Source organism: Balaenoptera musculus, chromosome 16, assembly GCF_009873245.2.
Source record: "Balaenoptera musculus isolate JJ_BM4_2016_0621 chromosome 16, mBalMus1.pri.v3, whole genome shotgun sequence".
NCBI lineage: Eukaryota > Metazoa > Chordata > Mammalia > Artiodactyla > Balaenopteridae > Balaenoptera > Balaenoptera musculus.
The window spans coordinates 36,782,133-36,792,519 of NC_045800.1; the positions used below are offsets into that span (position 1 = coordinate 36,782,133).

The following is a 10,387-nucleotide window of genomic DNA, read 5'->3' on the forward strand; positions in this document are numbered from 1 at the left end:
GGTAATCTCTAGTTGCATCCATGTTGCTGCAAATGGCATTATTTCATTTTTTTATGGCTGAGTAATACTCCATTGGATATATGTACCACATCTTCTTTATCCATTCCTCTGTCGATGGACATTTAGGTTGTTTCCATGTCCTGGCTATTGTAAATAGTGCTGCAATGAACAGTGGGGTGCATGTATCTTTCCAAATTATGGTTTTCTTGGGATATACGGCCAGGAATGGGATTGCTGGATCATACGATAGTTCTATTTTTAGTTTTTTAAGGAACCTCCATACTGTTCTCCATAGTGGTTGTACCAATGTACATTCCCACCAACAGTGTAGGAGGGTTTCCTTTTTCCCACACCCTCTCCAGCATTTATTGTTTGTAGACTTTTTAATGATGGCCATTCTGACTAGTGTGAGGTGCAAACTGGCTTCTTAATCCCAGTGTTCTGGAACACGGGGAACAAACATTTCTTCTGCTCACAGTTAATTGGCAAGAACAAGTCGCACAAGTTCATACTCAGATGCTGGTGGAGAAGGTGGAGTCAGAGGTGATTGGTGAGAAATGTAGTCCCTGGCTTCAGCTCCTTCCCCAAAATGACTCTACACTGTGTAAGGGGAGCATGAATCTTGGTGGACAGCTAGCCATTTCTTCCACCCACCCACATCAGTAAAGAGAATAAGGCTGTGATTTTCAACCAGGGGTTGGAGTTCTACCAAAAGATAAACATGGAAAATTTACTTTATGAGGTCATTTTTTCCTATTAAAACAAAGATATGTTCTAGATTAGAATAAAATTTTCTCTTACACTTTTAAACTAAAACATGAGATTTCAAGCAAATGACGTTTCCATCATCACTTACACACACACACACACACACAGACGAGCATCCATCATCCTTGTTGTAAGCGGAAAGGTTTGAGGGAAATAACTGTTGAAAAACATAGATCATAAATTTTAGCAGTCTCCTTTCCTCCTTTTAAGTATTTCTTCTCTTCCTTTGATAATGTAGTCTTACAACAGATTTCAGAAATGAGAGATTGCCTCCTCTTTTCCTCTTCTCTCAAAGAGGAAGCTCTGCCCAGAGCTTCCTATTGTAGGGAGAGTGGTTCTTCCTTCCTTTTGTCTAAAAGTGGACAGCCGTCATAAAGAAAGGAATAAGATGACAATCCAAAATCTCAGGGCATTGCATGTAAGTAACTTACAGTCCTAGACTGACTTACAGTCTAGAGGTAGAAGAGAAAATGGGAGGCAATGGGGGAAGATGTTATAAGACAAAAGGATAGACTTGGAGAGGTGAGCAGGCTGAAGCCTGGGAGTGCACCCCATTGGGGAGGGGACGGCAAGCTGCCCTGGGGGAGGTCACACGGAGGCAGGTGGGGGACTGAGGACCCCAATGAGCCTCTTTTTCTTTCTCATCAGCTGCAGACAACTGTGGTATCTGGGTATCTCCCACCTCAAGAGAGTACGTTAAATTCCTGCCTCACAAGTGAGGTGTACTCACCTGTAAAACCTGGGGTAGCCAACATGCGTCTGGAAAAGAAAATTTTCTCAAGAGAGAAAAGGGATTTTCAAAGTTCACCTAATTCATCTCTACATATCACAAGAGCAAAGCTTGGCTAGGAGTTGTACTGTAAACAAGCTGTGATGTGGTGTGAGGGAACCGCCACCTCACAGAAAACAGGTGAAAGGCTTTCTGGTTCTAGAGCCTGGGGAGCCTTATGCAAGTCTTCCTCCTTTCTACATACGCTTTTGAGAGAGAGGAAATGATATAGCGGGCCCAGATATGTTGCAGCAGAGGGAGAAGCTGAGCCAAAAAGAATCCGTGTCCCTCTTCCTGAGAGAAGCCAGCCTCAGAGGATGCAGCCACACAGAGTTAAATGGTGGTGGTGGAGGCGCAGGGGTATTGGGTAGAGAAAGGGCTGCAGATAGAGCACCAGAAGCTCCCATGGCCTCACAGGAGACAGTCAGGTAGCTGATGACTCTGGTCTAATAAGTGCACTGAATGAGGGCTTCGAGGCAGATGGGCCAGGCCTCGGCTGGTCAGCACGGAGATGGCGGAGCTCCCAGGGAATGTTGCCTGGATTGAGAGAATAGGACATGAGTTTCACCAGCCATGTACCTCAGATAAGAGCCGGTCACTCAGTGGACAAGGACATCTCAACCAGAGGTCAGTAACTCAGCCATTCAAAAGAATGAAATAATGCCATTTGCAGCAATGTGGATGGACCTAGAGATTATCATACTAAGCAAAATAAGTCGGAGAGAGAATGATAAATGCCATATGATATCACTTATATATGGAATCTAAAATATGACACAAATGAACTTATCTATGAAACAGAAACAGACTCACAGATATCGAGAACAGACTTAGGGTTGCCAAGGAGAAAAGGGGGTCGGGCAGGGAAGGACTGGGAGTTTGGGATTAACAGATGCAAACAAACTATTATTTATAGAATGGATAAATAACAAGGTCCTACTGTATAGCACAGGGAACTATATTCAGTATCCTGTGATAAACCATAATGTAAAAGTATATGAAAAAGAATGTATATATGTATAACTGAGTCACCTTGTTATACAGCAGAAATTAAGCATAACATTGTAAATCAACTATACTTCAATAAAATTAAAAAAAAAAAAAAAGAACTACAGGATGACACAAGGACCCATACACCCAACAGCTGCCTCTGTCCTCCAAAGGACGTGAGTGATTTGCCATCCTTACAGATTCCATCTTGGGGAGACATGGAGGGAGACAATAGGAGATGAATACTTGAAAGGGAAACACAGCCTGGTAGGGAGATGAACCTTGAACCCAAAAGAGACTGAACTAAACAAGAGGAAACTATTTAATCCTAGCAGAGACGGAGATACATTGAGTTGTCAAGATGGTTCTTCCAACAACTCCCAGCCCCTCTGGAAGGAAATCTTTCTGATTAATATATATATCAACTCTTTTTTAGACATCTGAGTACATTGTATAAAAAAATGTTGACCCCATGATATCTGCATAACGTACACCTAGCAGAAGACTTATCACATAGCATATGCTCGGAATATATTTGCTGTATAAAGATTTCAGACATAATGCAGACTCCTCTATTTACTTAATCCAAAAAACAAGTTAACACCATGTTCCATCTCTGTATATAGAGGTAACTTTCAAAGTCATATGTATATGCATAATATATTTTTTAACTCAAGTCGAAAGCCAAAAATATTTTACCACAACTGATTAAAAGTACTTACAACGACCAAGTCAAAACATTCAGTGTGAAATAATTAAAGTGATATCTGAAAAGTAAAGACCCACACCTCATACCTCAATTCCGCAACTATTTTGAGAAGACTGTAATATTTTGTCCTATATTTTCTGCTCCTTTTTTCATTTCTCTGATTTATTTTGTTACTCAGGCTTGATGAGCCCCAAGGCAGTTTTGAGTCTCTGCACTGATTCTAAATAATGGCATAAAAAGATTTTCTTTAGGTAAAGGCAAAGAGCAAAAGTGGGTTAAGTATATGGAGGCAGTAATAACTTTTATATTTAATAAGTTAACTGCAGTCAGCTGGCTTCTCCAATTCCTTTGCAAAAGAAGAATGAATTTCATGCAGGAATGGCTTGAGGATTTTAATATTTACACAAGAAGCCTACGGCAATATTTTTACAAAGATAAAACAGAAGTTGATAAAGGTTATCTACACCATAAAATATCCAGTAGAAAAGTTAATATTATAAACAAAAGCTTTTGCACACACAGAAAATAAAAGAGGCAGAAGTTCTCCTGACAAAGCAATTTAAATAAACTATAGAAAATAACAGCTCTAGCAATGGATTTCTGTCTTGACCCATTAACGTACAAGGACAAGATTAAATAAAATGAAGCTCACAAATAGCACAATAATCTTGAACTGGTTGTTGGTTTGGTTGGTGCGTTTGTTTTCGCAAAATGTCATTTTCCCCTGGTAGCACCAGGTAGGACGTCAGCCCCATTATATGCCCATACTGACAGAGCAAAGCGGGAGACTGTCGGGTTATCACATCCATAAAATTGCCCCAATTCTTAATTTTACTCTAGTAGATTATCATTAGTCTTCCTGCTGTAAGGCTCTACTGCATTATGATTCAAGTGTTATAGTGGACTTTTTCTAAGGAGAAAACTGCTTCTCTTTACATATTTCAACCTTATCAACCCATTGGAAGGGTAATTTAGTTTCTCCCCTGCGTAAAGTGATCCATCAGAGCCTGAACTGTTGACACTCTGTGCTGTCAAGTTATTTAAACCGGGTTAGTAATGGGGCCGGCTTGCCAGTGTGGAAGCGTCCATTGACTGCTTGACAATTTTCCTCAGTAAGCCTCCAAATGATCAATGTGCTATCCTGCTGAGAAAATCTATAAAAATCTCTCGTCAGTTGTATAACTCTGATGTGGCCATATGGGCAAGTGAGAAGGATGGAGAGCATAATTTGGCACTTGAAGTTCCTCACATCCTACTGCACAGATTTTCAGCAGCCATCCAGGATCTTCAAAGCAACTGTGAACTAAATTCCTATAAGGTCTATAAGCCTACAGAAGATTTGTTTTTCCAAAGCGGCCTCTCGTGATTCTTTTCTGTTGCAACTCTGTCCTCGTGTTCTCCCACATTCTGGACTATGAAAATAAGAACTTCTGACTAAAGTGATAAAGACATGCAGCCTCATGACAACACAAGAGTCCAAGGGACAGATAAGAGAATTTTTCGGGGCTGCTCAATAAGAATGTTATACAGAAATTCTCTTACCTTTGACTATGAGGATTAGAAGGGACTTCAAGAGTCATATGATCACCTGGAAAAGGAAACCCAAATCCCCTCAATAATCCCTGCTTACTAGAAGTGTCCAGGCTTGAGTCACTCAAGAACTCGCTTTCACTAGAGACAGTGCAATCTTGAGACCTTTCTCACTATTAGGAAACTATTCATGAAACCCGGATGTTCTAGGCATCACCAGCCAACTGAGAGTACAAGTGAAATGCATTTACATTAATTCCATAAAACTCCTGCTCTTAAGACTCCCCATTTGCTCTTTAGTTAGAAATACTCTTAGCCAGAGAGGAGGGTTGACCTTCCCCAAATAGTTCTGAGATTCCTCCAAAACACATAATTCAAACGTTTCCCAGGTCTCAGAAATTGTGGGTCTTAGATACGATCACTTTCCCTTTTGAAGTCTCCACATCATCAGGTTGAAGGAGGCAGTGATGTCTCAGCGTATAAACCAAACTACTGCAACTGCTTCTGTCATGTTCCAGGTCACCTGGAGTCATCGATGACCTCTTCCAGATCACTAAGCTATTTTCTCTGGGTCTGGGAAGGAGAAACATGACTTTGCTTCTTAAAGAGTACCTCTTTCAGAGGGAGTTCCTTCAGTAGAGCCATTGAAATCTTACTGATTTAGCTCTTTTATGCCATTACCCCAAGGGTTGGAGGGCTAGATCCTGGTATTGAAGGACGTTAGGCAGTGGAAGAAGCCGGCAAGGACTTCTTTCTGGCATAACTACAAGGGACATCCCTATGGGTTGAGGAAGAGCTCTTTGTTAGTAGATGTTATGGAATGAAAATGCCTGGGTTGCAGGTTACATCACCCTGTTATTTATCCAAGATGTGTCAGGTTTATGTTTGCACAAAATTACAAATTGTGAAAGCTGAAGCTGCTGATGTGTGGAGAAGCTCCATCAGCAAAGGAGGATATCCCAGGCCAGCCAGGGTGAGCTCAGCTGAGGCTGTGTAATCAGCTGTGAATGACAAAGAAGTTCTGGATCACCTCTGGCTCTGAGGCAGTCTGTCCCTAGTGCCTGGTAGGACAAACTCCAAACTCTTTTCCTTCAAACAACTCACATCACAGATGGGCAGTAAGGGCCTGGGGAAGCTGACCAGGAGGCAGTCCTCCTTCCGACAAACAAACTTGGTAGTGAGTCCCTCTCGGGGGCACAGGAGGCTTCTCTGCTAACTGTCCCCCTAAGTCCATTTGAAAATATTTAGATTTGTAAGACCAACTACTGCACATTTTTGTTGTTCTAACTGCCTGTGATAAGCACATTTCACCCTGTATCTGTAACCAGAGCACAGAGTACCCGCTGATTCCAGGCCCTGCTCTTCTCTCTGCCCACCTGACGGTAGCCTTTGGCTGTGTGTGTGTGTGTGTGTGTGTGTGTGTGTGTGTGTGTGTGTGTGTGTGTGTGTGTGTGTGTGTGTGTGTGTGTGTGTGTGTGTGTGTGTGTGTGTGTGTGTGTGTGTGTGTGTGTGTGTGTGTGTGTGTGTGTGTGTGTGTGTGTGTGTCCCATTCAGCTTTCCATCTAGGAAAGGATAGCAAGTCCCTTCCTCACTTTGATCTCTATTTCTCTCAGATCTGCTCCTTGCCCTTTCTCTGCTCTGCTGTGTCTCACTTTGTTTTGCAGGCTCTTGTGTCAGCTGGTTTCTGGCTAAGTTTGGCCTGTGGAAGAACAGGCAGGTGATTGTGGAATGGAAAGGAAGGAAGGGAGGGAGGGAGGAAGGAAGGAACAGATTTTCCCTTCTCCTTCCCTATGTCGGGCATTGTCTCAGCAATAGCAGTGTCACTTCCATGGCTCCAGCTCCTGCCAAGAAGCAGGAATTCTACTTTCTGCCTGGTGACTCTAGTCCTTGGGCTATAGTAACCCCAGCTCCTTTCTCTGCCCCCACCCCACCCCTGCCTAGGGTTGTCAGCAGCTTCTTGCTATTGCTAATCTCTGAGTTATCTTACTGCTCCCTATATACCTCTTTAGATTCACCACTGGTGATACCCAGTCGCTCTGTTAAATCTTAAATACTTAGAGTATTTTGTTTTCTGGTTGGATCATGACTTATGTCAATGGTAGTAGCTGGATGGAAAACTTTAGGAGGAAGAGTCAATAGAACTTTCTATTTTATTGCATATAGGAGCTGAAGACAGTGACTAATAAAATACGACTCCAATATCTTTGTAATCAATCAATTTCAGTGCCAGAAAATGAACTTGAGAGATAGAGCAGTGATTAAGAAATGAAGACTGCTGTAGGTTTTCCACTAAGAAGTTGGTGTGAGAGGTGGATGGACCTAGAGTCTGTCATACAGAGTGAAGTAAGTCAGAAAGAGAAAAACAAATATTGTATGCCAACACATATATATGGAATCTAAAAAAAAAAATTGTTCTGACGAACCTAGGGGCAGGACAGGAATAAAGGCGCAGACGTAGTGAACGGACTTGAGGACACGGGGAGGGGGAAGGGTAAGCTGGGGTGAAGTGAGAGAGTGGCGTTGACATATATACACTACCAAATGTAAAATAGATAGTGGGAAGCAGCCGCATAACACAGGGAGATCAGCTCAGTGCTTTGTGACTACCTAGAGGGGTGGGATAGGGAGGGTGGGAGGGAGACTCAAGAGAGGGGGGATATGGGATTATAAGTGTACATATAGCTCATTCACTTTGTTATACATCAGAAACTAACACAACACTGTAAAGCAATTATACTCCAATAAAGATGTGAAAAAAAAAGAATGAATATATGTACATGTATAACTGAATCACTTTGCTGTACACCTGAAACTAAAACAACACTGTAAATCAAAGATACTCTAATAAAAATTCTTTTAAAAAAGATATATTTAAAAAAAGAAGTTGCTGTGAGTCTAGGGCAGGTTTCAGACCTATCACAGGCCATCAGACCAATCCTTTGAGCAAAATTTTGGGGGGTGAGGGACATCATGGTTGATGACGCTGTAAATTAGTTCAATAAATGTAAAAATAACTGGGTTCTCAAAGTTAATATAAATGAAATCAGAAGAGTGGGGGTGAAGAGAAATGGCATAAGACATAAGGGAGGAAAAGAAGAGACTCAGCAGTGCTGGAAACAATAACCTTTAGACCAGAGGTGGCCAAACCACAGCCCACAGGCCAAATCCACTGGCTGCCTGTTTTTGTCAATAAAGTTTTACTGAAACACAGCCATACCCATTTATTTACACATTATCTATAGCTGCTTTTGAGCTTTAACAACAAAATCGAATAGTTGCAACAGGTAACTATATATCTCTCAGAGCTTAAAATGTTTCCCTTTGATCCTCCACAGAAATCTGCCAATCTCTGCTTTAGTCTCACATGTAGCAGTCCACAAGCCCTTCCTGATGAAGTCCCAACCTTCCAAAGCAGAATTAAACCCACTGGCATCTGTGCTTTCATGGCTCTTTTTATATACAGTGTCATAACACCAATCACATGGTAACTCGAGTCACTGCTGAGATTGTGTTTGCCGTCACCCATCTCCCCATGGGTTAGAGCAAAAGCCAACTTCTTGACCCAATTCTATCTAGCCCCTGCACAAACTGCCAGAATAGTCTTTTAAAAACATGAGTCAGGCTATTTCAATTTTCAACAACTCCCCACCACAGCAGCTCCTATCACACTTAGGATAAAATTTCAACGCTTTACCGTGGTCTCGAGGTCCCTGCCTACATCTTTGACCCCACGTCCTGCTCTAGCCACGGTGGCTTGCTTATGGTGTCTCCAACATGCCAAACTTGTTCTTCTCTCATGCCAAACTTGTTTCTTTTGAAATTGTTGCTCCCCTGCATGGAAAACTCCTCTTTCATACACTCACAGCTGGTCACTTCCTCATATTCAGATCTCAGCATAGATGTCACCTACTCAGAGAAGCTGTTCCTAATGATCCCAGAAAAGTACTATGCTCCCTAGTGCGTCATCTGTATCAATTCACCCACTTTACTTTATTCATAGCTCTCATGGCCATCTGAAATTATCTTGTTTGTTTACTTATTCATTGACTGTTTCCTACAATGCAAGCTTACCAAAGCAGGAACCTTGTACCTTGGGTTCATTGTTGCATTCCCAATGTTTAGAATAATGCCTGACATTTACGTGCTCAATAAAGATGTGTTGAATACATGAATGAATGATTTGCAGAAGCATTCATTTATTTGTATTTTGCGTCAAGCCAACATCAAGCTCTTAGAGGCCAGGGATCATACAATTGTTATACGTTCAGCACATAATATGCTGCCGGGAATTGAATTAATGCATTTAATAAATGTTTGTTGAACAAATCATTTACTTATTGAGTGAATACTTAAAGACAATGAAAATGCATGCAGTCATAGAAAATTGGTGTTTCATCCTTGAAATATACAAACTACAATTGAGTTAAATATTAAGGTATTCTTATAAAATGACAGGTATATTGATGATATATTGAACTTCACAAGTTTTGAAAAATTTCAGAGAATGGTAATGGTTCCAATTTACCTAATTGGCCAATTATTTTTGCCTTTAAACTACGACAAATATCTGCAAACATCTTTTTGCAGATTTTTGGTTTGTTTGCACTAGTATGTGCGCATCCATAGGTGAAGCCGACAAATTCTCTCAATTGGTAATAGAAAAGATTGCAAACCTGGCATCTTCTAAAGTGGTGCATTTCAGACCCAATCATGGAGTTAGATGTCTGACAGTATTGCAATGAAAAAAATAAGAAAAGAGTCTATTTCTCTCCAAGTTCTGTCTTTGATGACACTAATCATGCGTGCTTTTTGTTAGTTCAGGTTTGGTTCAAAATGAATAGGGAATAGAGTAGACAGCTGAATGTCATACTCGTTTTCTTTCTAAGGTAATTTACCCCCTGAAGAAAAAGAAAAATCCGTTTTTGCAGGTGCAAATTCATTCAAAGTCAGCTATCCAAAATCCCAGTGTTATAACTAAAGATACTCTGACTGAGGTTCAGATTCCAGCCATTGAAATGAATTGCTAATGAAAAAAGAAACTGGTCCGAATTCCATAAGAAACGGAACCTTAGACGCATCCTACCTTCTATCTGCTCACATGCACGTGTGTCCGGATCTGATGCAGTTACATGCCAGTACACTTGCGGTTGGAGAAGGGGTAAATGTGTCATCTGGAGAGGCAGCTGTTGGGCCTGGCAGGGCGCAGTCACGTCTCAGGGTCACAGCATTCCAGCATCTGTTCCTCAGCTTTGCAGATCCAGAAAATGGAATGTGTCAGTGTGCTTGTAGTTGATTAATCCCTGGGAATTTACAAGAGACTGGGGTACAAAGCAGAGTGCCAATTTAGCAATTTATACTAAGAAATGTTACTGCCAAGTGGTTCCAAATGTTTATGTCAGCAGGAGAACGCAGCCTGCTAAAGACAAGAGGAGGTAAATCATAATCTGAAGTTTGCTGGGTGAGCATGGACTTGAGGCAGGAGGAGGAAGTTGGATGGCCTTAAGAACTGGTGTCATTAAGCCTGACACACCCATCTCCAAATTGAGACTGACCTGCCAGGAAGGCACGACACTTGGATTCTCTGGCCAGTGCTGGAAACAGATTAACAATACTTGCTCACT

The 10,387-nt window shown here is 41.5% G+C and overlaps 1 long non-coding RNA gene across 1 annotated transcript; it reads right to left on the reverse strand.

Moving 5' to 3' along the window:
* Positions 1–362: 362 nt before the first annotated feature.
* LOC118882261 lies at positions 363–10,019 on the reverse strand. Its single transcript, XR_005016729.1, has 3 exons — positions 9,850–10,019; positions 3,323–3,456; positions 363–2,074 (listed from the first exon to the last, which is right to left on the reverse strand). It is a non-coding gene; the product is annotated as an uncharacterized LOC118882261 (long non-coding RNA).
* Positions 10,020–10,387: the final 368 nt, after the last annotated feature.